Genomic DNA, 14417 nt, shown 5'->3' with positions numbered 1-14417 from the left:
ACTGCCACCTACTGTACTAGAGTGTTGGCCAAAGACAGGGAGAAACTAAATTCTACCTGTCAGCCCCGTTGCTCTTAAAAAAGATAACAAAATATTTGAGACTATATCTAATGATGTTCTACTCAATATACTCTTTAAACTAATTTCCTGTATCCCCTTCTCCCTCATAGTAGATCTCTCAGCCTCTTTTTTCCCCTCTGATACTGCCCACACTGTAGCAATACATGCCCCACTCTCTGTTTCCTGGCAATAATCACACTTTCCTGTTGGATGCTTTCCTTCACATTTAAGGTTTTATTCAGACTGTGTCCCACCCTTAATCTTGCAAAAATAGCCTATTTTCTTCTGTTCCTTCCTGCCGTCCACCCCTCCACGACTTTCCTCTGTACTTGAAATAAATGCCTGCCCTTAGTATCTCTATTCCACTGCTCCTGCCATCTCTGCATCATTACTGTCCATATCAGGCTTTTTGCCTCTGCCGCGATCATTGAAACTACAACCTCAACATCCCGGCTACTAAGTGCTTGTTGAGCCAGTACATCAACAGCCTCGTTCCCCTCCACCCGCACATATGCTGGGACCCATGGAAATCTTATCTGTATACCCATCTGTCTAATCCTGCCATGGGTTTGTAGCACCTCATAAAACAGGTATTATCTGCTATGTGAAGTAAATGACTGTAGACTCATCAACACTGCGCATGAATCAGAGCAAATAACTTCTCTGTCTGGCTTGACTTCCTCCACCCACTGCAAGGCCAATAGTATGGCCATCAGCTCCGCCGTATATACAGCCAGATGATCTGGAATACGTTTCCTGACTTCCACCTCACATTCCTGCTCTACAAATGCTGACCCAGTACGTCTAGTCCTTGGATCTTTCGATCCATCTGTGTAAATGGCCACAAAATCCTGATACACAGTATCCAGACGTCTCTTAAACAAATCAGATGGATCAACACCCTCCCTATCTTTCTGTAGTCTCTCCAACACTTCTAGATCAACTACTGGAGGCGGGAGTAGCCATGTTGGATTTACAGGAATAGCTGGCGTTGGACTAAACTCCCTTCCATACAGTCCCATCTCCTTCGCCTGGGTTTTACCCACCCACCCAAAACTCGTATTCTGTCTTCGCTCATGTTCCCAGCATGCCTGTAAAATCCCTTTCGCAGGATGAGACACCCCATGTCCCTGTAGGTTGACCCAATAATTCACTGCCAGCTGCTGTCTCCTAATCTGTAATGGCATATCCCCCATGTAGTGCAGCCACTGGGATCAATTTGGTCGCTAGAAAGAAAACAGAAAATCCCACCCTATGAGTTTCCCTGCTCTCCTATTGGTCAACACTACACAGGCAAGCGTATTACTGTGTTTCTATTGGCCCTGGCAAGAAAACAGGAAGTCCCACCCTATGAGTTTCCCTGCTCTCCTATTGGTCAACACTACTCAGGCAAGTGTATTACTGTGTTTCTATTGGCCCTGGCAAGAAAACAGGAAGTCCCACCCTATGAGTTTCCCCGCTCTCCTATTGGTCAACACTACTCAGGCAAGTGTATTACTGTGTTTCTATTGGCCCTGAGAACATCATGTTATTAATCCCTAAGTCATGTGGTGGCATCTCATCTGCAATGTTTGAGGTATTGTTGTCATGTAGGTCAGTAATTAGTGAATTATTGAATTACACTGCATGCCGCAGCCTATTTACAAGTTTAAATGGAGTGAATAAGCAAATAAGCTTATAAGCAAATAATGAGACACCACCCAGTCCCTCTCAAACTTTTAAATGTTTTTCATCAAAAAATGTAATTGCAGAACTATTTACATCAGTTGATATCAGCAATGATTAAACTACTTTTAAGAGGCAAAATCTTCAAAGTGTTAATTTGTAAAATGTTTGTAAAAAAAATGTATGCAGTTGTGATGTGTTTAAAATAACAGAGATGAAAAAAAGAACAATGACAAAATCAGTAAACATTTCAACATATAAAACATATATAAATGCATCTTTGCTAAACAGGTGAATAAATACAAATATCAATGTAACAGTGTCAATACAAAAGACAATAATTAAACAAATCATACATTCAGTATCAGTATTTTGCATGCTATCATAACAGTTTATCAAAATAACCCGAACAAAGTAACAAATTGATAACAAAACACGAGTAAAAGCCCCAAAAAATTGTTTCAATGAGGCATATATCATATATTAATATATTTATTATATATATTTCTTTACAAATAAATAATATTTGGCATTATATTCATCCTCACTATAGATATGATATACAAGAGATGAAAATAGTTTTTAGCTAAATAACTACCTTTTGAATTTGTCTAGTCATTTCACTTTCCGAGATCCAGGAAGTGGTGTATCGGTGTGTCATCTTCGTGGTTTTCTCCACAATGTAGCCAAGAAAAAGACCCCTCATAAACACTAGTGTCCCAAAGCAGATAGACAAAACAAGGCCAAACAAGTAGTGTGGCCATCGATGAAGAGGAACTGTCCTAGTCACCGATGAAACATGTTGGGGAAAGAGGTAAAGTACAGTAGGTGGGGGTTCTACATTTGCTTAAAGAATATGGCAGTTATTTTTCTGCTGCCTTCATTAGAATGAAACTAAACAAAATACTACTTTTATCTGTGGTATCAGTTTCAGACTGTTTTATCTGAATTCAAAATGAAGATGACAAAATAAAATAAAATGTAAAACAAACTACATGCCACATTTACCAGAGACTTTGTTTCCATCTGAATTCATACCCAACGAGAAGTCATTTTACACCGTCAACCACACCAGCTGACACGATGTACCATTGACATTTGATATGGAAAAACACAGGGTTGCATTGTTTGGCTGGTTATAGTTGAATGACTGGAACTGTCTGGTTGTGTGTGTTCTGCAAGGGTTACCCATTTGGACATACAGTGGAAATAATATGTGGGCATGGAAAGGATATGGTGTAACAAATCAAGGCAAAACAATATTATAAATCCCATGTTAAAAATAATCATACATTAATAACCGAAAAAGAACTTGGGCGCCATCTAATGGACTAAATTGGCATTGTTATACTTACAAGTACAACAAATGTAGGCAGCTTACCCTAAATAGATCTGGACTAAGGTTAACCAACAGTAGAGAACCAATGGTTGTCTGTGGCAGGATTGAGAATAAGATTTTAGAATATGGCACAATTTGTTATTCTATAAATGGCACTGATAGTGGTATGTATAAAATGTAACTCTATAATGAGTAATTCAAATGCAGAGCACAGAACGAATTCTTCTCATAAATGGAATGGTAGTAAAAAATACGCAGCATGCTTTTCAATATTGAACCTCCACTATAACTCCTCCGATCCTCCTTGTACATTTTTCTATTCCACTTTTTATTTCCTCGACCTTTCAAACACTCATCACACAAACATAAAAAGAATTGAAAAAAATCTAAGTTATGCATGAATATGCTGCTAAAGCCATTGTGGTTAGATTGAATCTGAGCTTTCAATCTGAGTTGCTAGCTCTCTGCCTGGGCTACTTGTCATACCTTAGGCCATGTCACCATTAATAATGCTTCTATGAGTATTGAGGGTTGTCTGGATGGAATCCAACTGGAAATGGTACTGTAGAGGAGGAACCACCAAAGTAGAGGACAGCTGTCCCATCAAGGCAAACAAGAGAGAAGGAGAAGGGAAGTTACAATATTTGGCACACACTCATAAAAGCAAACGCACACTCTTGCACGCACACACACTAACCCTGATGAATTTGCATATAAGTACACACACACCTCTGTCATTTCAGTGTCACACTGTAAAAGAAGCAGAGATCATGTCAGAGTGTGTATCCTCCAGGGATGCCAGGGCTGATATGGAGACAAACCAGATCTATATAAGCCATACAATGCTGTGATCACCAATGTACTTTACCCTGTCATCTTCAACAGTAGAGGCAGTAGAGTACAATCATCAGCACTTTGCTTCCAAGGACCTTTGAGGCTGTCTGGTTGATCTTTCCAAGGACCTTTAAAGGATGTCACTTACGTAAGCCCCCTCTTCTCTGTCATCACATACTACAGTATATGAGAAAAGCCCACCACCACTGTCAGATTCTAGAACTACAGAACAGCCTTGCAGCATGATGGAACAACAGCGGTTAGACTTCAATGCAGAGATCCCAGCCTCCCCTAGGTCAGCATGTGTCCGTGTGAGTCTTTCTCTGCCACTGCTGCACGTCTGTCTGCGTAAAACTGTAGGAACAGCAGGGGAACATCGCTAACCTGCCAACACAGATCCTGGCTTCCTGCACGACAGACAATGGTGCACTGCAGCTACAGCACTGCAATTTTGGCTAGGTTGGTTCCCTCCCTCCAACGATATGACATCACATCACTCAGAGAGATTTATGCAGACAGAAGCCACATCTTCACTCACAATGGAAAGGAATGTTTCTACATTCACACTCGCTTAATCTACACTAACTAGTCATGATACAAAATTAAGTCATGGAAGAGAAAGATAACTGATTCAAATGAGGTAAAGATGAAATGATATGACATTGAAAGAAAATCCAACCCTTTTCTGTATCCTGCAACCAACTGTGATGTGCTGCATAACAAGTCATAATGTCCATCTGATTTGTGTTGTTTCCAAACATCTATAATTGAACTGACGCCCAGGGCAAGGCTATCAAAACATTATATTTTAGGATGACAGAGATAACCATATGTATGTGTGTGTCCCTGCTGAGCCACACTGTGACTGTCGGACCACTAAGGGGGTGACGGTTTGGTCATGTCTCTACGGAGCGATAGACGAGTGGACTTGGAGACGCGGTGACACTCCAGTCACCCCATGTTTTTGAAGCCATCAACAAAGTGCCACAACAAGACCGTTCTTCCAACACAAACAGGACACAAAGGGACTCCAGTCTGCTGAAAGGTACTGTACGCTGACTGCAATATAACAAATATTTATCTCTCTCTCTCTCTGCACCAGTTACAATAGAAGCCAGGTGTAGGCAGCCTTTTAGCAAAACTAAACAATCCTAATTTTCTCAGTCACAAAAATAGATATTTCAGACTTGAGCTGTATCATTTAGCTAAGAGAGTGCTACTGTAAGTGTTGCATTGATTGTTTAACCAGTACTGGGTCGACTAAATAAAAAGCAGCACCACTGACTTGGTTCATAACCACTACAGTGCATAGAATCAGAAACATCAACACACGTCATCCCTCACCCCAACAGCTCTAGCTCTAGGGCTTTTCAGGCCTCCTCAAGCATCTTATGGGAACTGATCCATAGCCTGGTCACTGCCATTCTCCGTCTGATTATAACCCAGGGACCCTACAGTCCCCTCAACTTCGACATCACAGTATCAAATTAGGCCCCTGGAGTCCATGTCTGAGCTGTGAGAGAGGAAAATAACCCCAGTTTAACAATGACTCATATTCCCTACAGTACCATCCAGACACAAGAGAACAACTCAAGTCTCTCCAATCTCACATTTGTCATGTCTTTGCTATCAGCCGGAGATCAAAAAGCATTATTCTTCCCTCATATCTCTTCACTCTGGGACTGTTTTACATTATTACCTTTTGGAGTAACCGCTACAAGGTAATAACGTGATACAGTCCCAAACAGTCACACACTGAGCGTGTCTGGTAGATAATCAACAATAGATAGCTTTGTTCTCATCAATGAAAATATGTCACTCCTGTGTGTTTGAGTGTTGTTTGTTTAGAAACTGTTATTCCCGGGTTGACAGCTAGGGGAAAAAAATTACAGAAGTACTTTTTTGATGCGACATGATATGTAGGAAGGGATGGAGAGACGAGGTGAAAAATCAACCATGTGATTAAGAATACTAATTTCCTCTCTCGCAATTCAAATACAACAATACTGTTGTGAACTTTGTACATTTCCCTTTGAAAAACAGAGAATTATAAGAAGTGCAAAAGTGCATTACTCTACGTATATATTTGATCTAAAGAACTATGCAAACCTTCCACAAGCATTTCTTCCCCCACTGCAATGATATTATGTGAAAAATATTTTTTGCATGTTGTCTGCTTCAAGTAAATGTTGTTAAATGTATAATGTCAACAGTATGGGAACTCTAGGGGATAGTCTGGAATGGAGAAAGGTAATGAGCTTGATTCACAAATCTTTAAATAACATTTTCTACCATGAGGTTCGCTTGAACCTTTGAACGCTACCTGACTTGGTAGAAAGCTGCATTTTCCAACATTGACAACATTGACCAAACCAGAGCTTACTGTGACTTCACAAAACAGATGTTTCAGAAGGGATGATCTGTCCCTTGGTCAGAAGCTACAGTGTGGTATGCACAGTTGAGGTATTTCAAGCACTAGCACTTTCAAGTAGGTTCACTTCAATCATGTTGTGTGATTGTTAGCTTATGAGCACAATTGGAAACAAAAGTAGGATAATTGCAGGGGTTTCCAAGAGTTGGAGTCATCAATTTGTAACTGGGTTTGCATTCTCTCTAGTTGCCGGTAGGTTTCAAAGCTGCACTTTGCAAATTTGGAAAAATACAGACTTACCGTTCCAGGATGATTCAGTGAGAGCATATATGTATATATATATATATATATATATATATATGTATATATATATATATATATATATATACACTGCTCAAAAAAATAAAGGGAACACTTAAACAACACAATGTAACTCCAAGTCAATCACACTTCTGTGAAATCAAACTGTCCACTTAGGAAGCAACACTGATTGACAATAAATTTCACATGCTGTTGTGCAAATGGAATAGACAACAGGTGGAAATTATAGGCAATTAGCAAGACACCCCCAATAAAGGAGTGGTTCTGCAGGTGGGGACCACAGACCACTTCTCAGTTCCTATGCTTCCTGGCTGATGTTTTGGTCACTTTTGAATGCTGGCGGTGCTTTCACTCTAGTGGTAGCATGAGACGGAGTCTACAACCCACACAAGTGGCTCAGGTAGTGCAGCTCATCCAGGATGGCACATCAATGCGAGCTGTGGCAAGGTTTGCTGTGTCTGTCAGCGTAGTGTCCAGAGCATGGAGGCGCTACCAGGAGACAGGGCAGTACATCAGGAGACGTGGAGGAGGCCGTAGGAGGGCAACAACCCAGCAGCAGGACGGCTACCTCCGCCTTTGTGCAAGGAGAAGCAGGAGAAGCACTGCCAGAGCCCTGCAAAATGACCTCCAGCAGGCCACAAATGTGCATGTGTCTGATCAAACGGTCAGAAACAGACTCCATGAGGGTGGTATGAGGGCCCGACGTCCACAGGTGGGGGTTGTGCTTACAGCCCAACACCGTGCAGGACGTTTGGCATTTGCCAGAGAACACCAAGATTGGCAAATTCGCCACTGGCGCCCTGTGCTCTTCACAGATGAAAGCAGGTTCACACTGAGCATGTGACAGACGTGACAGAGTCTGGAGACGCCGTGGAGAACGTTCTGCTGCCTGCAACATCCTCCAGCATGACCGGTTTGGCGGTGGGTCAGTCATGGTGTGGGGTGGGGTGGGTGGCATTTCTTTGGGGGGCCGCACAGCCCTCCATGTGCTCGCCAGAGGTAGCCTGACTGCCATTAGGTACCGAGATGAGATCCTCAGACCCCTTGTGAGACCATATGCTGGTTCAGTTGGCCCTGGGTTCCTCCTAATGCAAGACAATGCTAGACCTCATGTGGCTGGAGTGTGTCAGCAGTTCCTGCAAGAGGAAAGGCATTGATCCTATGGACTGGCCCGCCCGTTCCCCAGACCTGAATCCAATTGAGCACATCTGGGACATCATGTCTCGCTCCATCCACCAATGCCACGTTGCACCACAGACTGTCCAAGAGTTGGTGGATGCTTTAGTCCAGGTCTGGGAGGAGATTCCTCAGGAGACCATCCGCCACCTCATCAGGAGCATGCCCAGGCGTTGTAGGGAGGTCATACAGGCACGTGGAGGCCACACACACTACTGAGCCTCATTTTGACTTGTTTTAAGGACATTACATCAAAGTTGGATCAGCCTGTAGTGTGGTTTTCCACTTTAATTTTGAGTGTGACTCCAAATCCAGACCTCCATGGGTTGATAAATTGGATTTCCATTGATTATTTTTCTGTGATTTTGTTGTCAGCACATTCAACTATGTAAAGAAAAAAGTATTTAATAAGATTATTTCTTTCATTCAGATCTAGGATGTGTTGTTTAAGCGTTCCCTTTATTTTTTTGAGCAGTATATATATATATATATATATATATATATATATATATACACACACACACACAGTACAGTCAAAAGTTTGGACACACCTACTCATTCAAGGGTTTTTCTTAACTTTACTATTTTCTACATTGTAGAATAACAGTGAAGACATCAAAACTATGAAATAATACATATGGAATCATGTAGTAAACAAAATTAGTGTTAAATCAAAATATATTTTATATTTTATATTCTTCAATGCAGCCTCCCTTTGCCTTGATGACAGCTTTGCACACTCTTGGCATTCTCTCAATCAGCTTCATAAGGTAGTCACCTGGAATGCATTTCAATTAACCTGTTGGGGGTAGGGGGCAGTATTGACACAGCCGGATAAAAAACGTACCCGATTTAATCTGGTTACTACTCCTGCCCAGTAACTAGAATATGCATATAATTATTGGCTTTGGATAGAAAACACCCTAAAGTTTCTAAAACTGTTTGAATGGTGTCTGTGAGTATAACAGAACTCATATGGCAGGCAAAAACCTGAGAAGATTCTGTACAGGAAGTGGCCTGTCTGACAAGCTGTTGTTAATCTTGGCTCTTTTTATTGAAGACTGAGGATCTTTGCCGTAACGTGACACTTCCTACGGCTCCCATAGGCTCTCAGAGCCTGGGAAAAAGCTGAATGATATCGAGGCAGCCCCAGGCTCAAACACATTTACGCTTTTGGCAAGTGGCCGATCAGAGGACAATGGGCTTAGGCGCGTACCCGAGTCGACCCCGTGCTTTATTTTCTTTCGTCTGTTTACCTAAATGCAGATTCCCGGTCGGAATATTATCACTTTTTTACGAGAAAAATGGCATAAAAATTGATTTTAAACAGCGGTTGACATGCTTCGAAATACGGTAATGGAATATTTAGATTTTTTTTGTCACGAAATGCGCCATGCTCGTTACCCTTCTTTACCCTTTCGGATAGTGTCTTGAACGCACGAACAAAACGCCGCTGTTTGGATATAAGTATGGATTATTTGGGACCAAACCAACATTTGTTATTGAAGTAGAAGTCCTGGGAGTGCATTCTGACGAAGAACACCAAAGGTAATAAAAATTTTCTTATAGTAAACCTGACTTTGATGAGTGCTAAACTTGCTGGGTGTCTAAATAGCTAGCCCTGTGATGCCGGGCTATCTACTGAGAATATTGCAAAATGTGCTTTCACCGAAAAGCTATTTTAAAATCGGACATATCGAGTGCATAGAGGAGTTCTGTATCTATAATTCTTAAAATAATTGTTATGCTTTTTGTGAACGTTTATCGTGAGTAATTTAGTAAATTTTTTGTAAATTCACCGGAAGTTTGCGGGGGTATGCTAGTTCTGAACGTCACATGCTAATGTAAAAAGCTGGTTTTTGATATAAATATGAACTTGATTGAACAAAACATGCATGTATTTTATGACATAATGTCCTAGGTGTGTCATCTGATGAAGATCATCAAAGGTTAGTGCTGCATTTAGCTGTCTTCTGGGTTTTTGTGACATTATATGCTAGCTTGAAAAATGGGTGTCTGATAATTTCTGGCTGGGTACTCTGCTGACATAATCTAATGTTTTGCTTTCGTTGTAAAGCCTTTTTGAAATCGGACAGTGTGGTTAGATTAACGAGAGTCTTGTCTTTAAAATGGTGTAAAATAGTCATATGTTTGAGAAATTGAAGTAATAGCATTTCTAAGGTATTTGAATAACGCGACACAGGATTCCACTGGCTGTTACGTAGGTGGGACGATTTCGTCCCGCCGGCCCTAGAGAAGTTAACTTCTTTGGGATAGGGGGCAGTATTTTCACGGCCGGATAAAAAATGTACCCGATTTAATCTGGTTACTACTCCTGCCCAGAAACTAGAATATGCATATAATTAGTAGATTTGGCTAGAAAACACTCTAAAGTTTCTAAAACTGTTTGAATGGTGTCTGTGAGTATAACAGAACTCATATGGCAGGCCAAAACCTGAGAAGATTCCATGCAGGAAGTGCCCTGTCTGACAATTTGTTGTCCTTCTGTTACATCTCTATCGAAATTACAGCATCTGTGCTGTAACATGACACTTTCTAAGGCTTCCATTGGCTCTCTAAAGCCGCCAGAAAGTGGAATGGGGTGTCTGCTGTCTCTGGGCAAAGTATAGGAGCAGAGTTTGTAATTGGCCTGCCTGGGGACAGTGAGACTGGAGATGCGCGGTCACGAGAACTCGCCATGTTTTTCTTTCTCTCTTTGAATGAATACAACGTTGCCCGGTTGGAATGTTATCGCTATTTTACGAGAAAAATAGCATAAAAATTTATTTTAAACAGCGTTTGACATGCTTCTAAGTACGGTAATGGAATATTTTGACATTTTTTGTCACGAAATGCGCTCGTGCGTTACCCTTCGGATAGTGACCTGAACGCACAAACAAAATGGAGGTATTTGGATATAACTATGGATTATTTGGAACCAAAACAACATTTGTTGTTGAAGTAGAAGTCCTGGGAGTGCATTCTGATGAAGAACAGCAAAGGTAATCCAATTTTTCTAATAGTAATTCTGAGTTTACGTTGTCCCAAACTTGGTGGTTGTCAAAATAGCTAGCCGTGATGGCCGAGCTATGTACTCAGAATATTGCAAAATGTGCTTTCGCCGAAAAGCTATTTTAAAATCTGACACCACGATTGCATAAAGGAGTTCTGTATCTATAATTCTTAAAATAATTGTTCTGTATTTTGTGAACGTTTATCATGAGTAATTTAGTAAAGTTTTCGGTGGGTATGCTAGTTCTGAACATCAAATGCTAATGTAAAAAGCTGTTTTTTGACATAAATATGAACTTGATTGAACAGAACATGCATGTATTGTATAACATCATGTCCTAGGAGTGTCATCTGATGAAGATCATCAAAGGTTAGTGCTGCATTTAGCTGTGGTTTGGGTTTATGTTACATATATGCTTGCTTGGAAAATGGCTGTGTGATTATTTTTGGCAGGGTACTCTCCTAACATAATCTAATGTTTTGCTTTCGCTGTAAAGCCTTTTTGAAATCGGACAATGTGGTTAGATTAACGAGAGTCTTATCTTTAAAATGGTGTAAAATAGTTGATTGTTTGAGAAAATTGAATTGTGGTATTTTAGTTGGTTTTGTATTTTGCGCCGTGCGATGCCATTGGCTGTTGGCTAGGGGTTCCGCAGGCGGAACGGGGTTCCGATAGCGGAACGTCTGTCCTCAACAGGTTAACAAAGATAATCTGAAAACAAGGCTCCCTAAATTGTATCAGCATATCGAATGCGCGACCCGGGCTGGCAGCATTCTGGATCATTGCTACTCCTCCCTCGCCCTCCTTTCGGCAAATCTGACCATGACTCCATTTTGTTGCTCCCACCCTATAGACAGAAACTAAAACAGGAAAAGCCCGTGCTCAGGTCTGTTCAACGCTGGTCCGACCAATCTGATTCCACACTTCAAGATTGCTTCGATCATGTGGACTGGGATATGTTCCAGATAGCCTCAGACAACAACATTGATGTATACGCTGATTCGGTGAGCGAGTTTATTAGCAAGTGCATCGGTGTACCCACGGTGACTATTAAAACCTTCCCCAATCAGAAACCGTGGATTGATGGCAGCATTCACGCAAAACTGAAAGTGCGAAACACAGCTTTTAATCATGGCAAGGCGACCGGAAAAATGACCGAATACAAACAGTGTAGCTATTCCCTCCGCAAGGCAATCAAACAAGCTAAGCATCAGTGTAGAGACAAAGTAGAGTCGCAATTCAACGGCTCAGACACGAGACGTATGTGGCAGGGTCTATAGTCAATCACGGACTACAAAAAGAAAACCAGCCCCATCGCGGACACCGATATCTTGCTCCCAGACAAACTAAACAACTTCTTTGCTCACTTTGAGGACAATACAGTGCCACTGACACGGCCCACTACCAAAACCTGCGGGTTCTCCATCACCGCAGCCAACGTGAGTAAAACATTTAAACGTGTTAACCTCACTAGGGTAGGGGGCACTATTTTCACCTTCGGATGAAAAGTGTGCCCCAAGTAAACTGCCTGCTACTCAGGCCCAGAAGCTAGGATATGCATATAATTAGTAGATTTGGAAAGAAAACACTCCAAACTTTCTAAAACTTAAAATAATGTCTGTGAGTATGACAGAACTGAAATGGCAGGCGAAAACCTGAGGAAAATCCATCTAGGAAGTGCCATTATTTTGAAATGGCTGTTTTTCCAATGAAAGCCTATCCACCATTTAAATGGATAGGACCCAGATTCCGTTCCCTATGGCTTCCACTAGTTGTGAACAGTCTTTAGACATTGTTTCAGGCTTTTATTCTGAAAAATGAGGGAGAATGACAACTTTGAATGAGTGGATAGTGGGATGTCCCCAGAGCTGTTTCCTGCGCACGACCGAGAGCGCGCCTTTCTTGTTTTTCTTCTATATTGATGACGCTATTGTCCGGTTGAAATATTATTGATTATTTAGGCTAAAAACAACCTGAGGATTGATTATAAACATCGTTTGACATGTTTCTACGAACTTTACAGATACTATTTGGAATTTTCGTCTGCCTGTTGTGACTGCATTTGAGTCATTGGATTACTGAACAAAATGCACCAACAAAATGGTTTTTGGATATAAAGAGGGACTTTATCGAACAAAACAAACATTTATTGGGTAACTGGGAGTCTTGTGAGTGCAACCATACGAAGATCATCAAAGGTAAGTGATTACCTTTATTGCTATTTCTGACTTTCGTGACTAATCTACTTGGCTGGTAACTGTATGTAATGTTTTGTCAAGTGAGCGCTGTCCTCAGATAATCGCATGGTTTGCTTTCGCCGTAAAGCCTTTTTGAAATCTGACACGGAGGATGGATTAACAACAAGTTAAGCTTTATTTTGATGTATTACACTTGTGATTTCATGAAAGTTAAATATTTATTGTAATTTAATTTGAATTTGGCGCTCTGCAATTTCACCGGATGTTGGCCAGGTGGGACGTTACCGCCCCACACCCCCTAGAGAGGTTAACCCTCGCAAGGCTGCCGGGCCAGACGGCATCCCTAGCCGCGTTCTCAGAGCATGCACAGACCAGCTGACTTGTGTGTTTACGGACATATTCAATCATTCCCTATCCCAGTCTGCTGTTCCCACATGCTTCAAGAGGGCCACCACTGTTCCTGTTCCCAAGAAAGCTAAGATAACTGAGCTAAACTACTACCGCCCCGTAGCACTCCCTTCCGTCCTCATGAACTGCTTTGAGAGACTAGTCAAGGATCATATCACCTCCACCCTACCTGATACCCTAGACTCACTCAAATTTGCTTACCGCCCCAATAGGTTCACAGACGACGCAATCGCCATCACACTGCACACTGCCACAACCCATCTGGACAAGAGGAATACCTATGTAAGAATGTTGTTCATCGATTACAGCTCAGCTCCCCCTGGGTCTCGACCCCACCCTGTGCAACTGGGTCCTGGACTTTCTGACGGGCCGCCCCCAGGTGGTAAGGGTAGGAAACCAAGAAACATGAGCAATGTTTGATACTCAACACTTGTGCCCCACAAGGGTGCGTTCTCAGCCCTCTCCTGTACTCCCTGTTCACCCATGACTGCGTGGCTATGCACCCTTCCAACTCAACTCAACTTGATTACCAACAATGATGAGACGGCTTACAGGGAGGAGATGAGGGCCCTCGGAGTGTGGTATCAAGAAAATAACCTCACACTCAACGTCAACAAAACAAAGGAGATGATCGTGGACTTCAGGAAACAGACAAACTGAAATGGTCCACCCACACAGACAGCGTGGTGAAAAAGGAGGCTGAAGGCTCAGGAGGCTGAAGAAATTTGGCTTGTCACCGAAAACACTCACAAACTTTTACAGACGCACAATCGAGAGCATCCTGTCGGGCTGTATCACCGCCTGGTACAGCAACTGCTCCGCCCACAACCGTAAGGCTCTCCAGAGGGTAGTGAGGTCTGCACAACGCATCACCGGGGGCAAACTACCTGTCCTCCAAGACACCTACACCACCCGATGTCACAGAAAGGCCAAAAAGATCATCAAGGACAACAATCACCCGAGCCACTGCCTGTTCATCCCTATATTCATCCAGAAGGCGAGGTCAGTACAGGTGCATCAAAGCTGGGACCG

This window comes from Salmo salar, chromosome ssa01 (assembly GCF_905237065.1).
Source record: "Salmo salar chromosome ssa01, Ssal_v3.1, whole genome shotgun sequence".
NCBI classification, from domain to species: domain Eukaryota; kingdom Metazoa; phylum Chordata; class Actinopteri; order Salmoniformes; family Salmonidae; genus Salmo; species Salmo salar.
Note: the sequence above shows the minus strand (reverse complement) of the source record.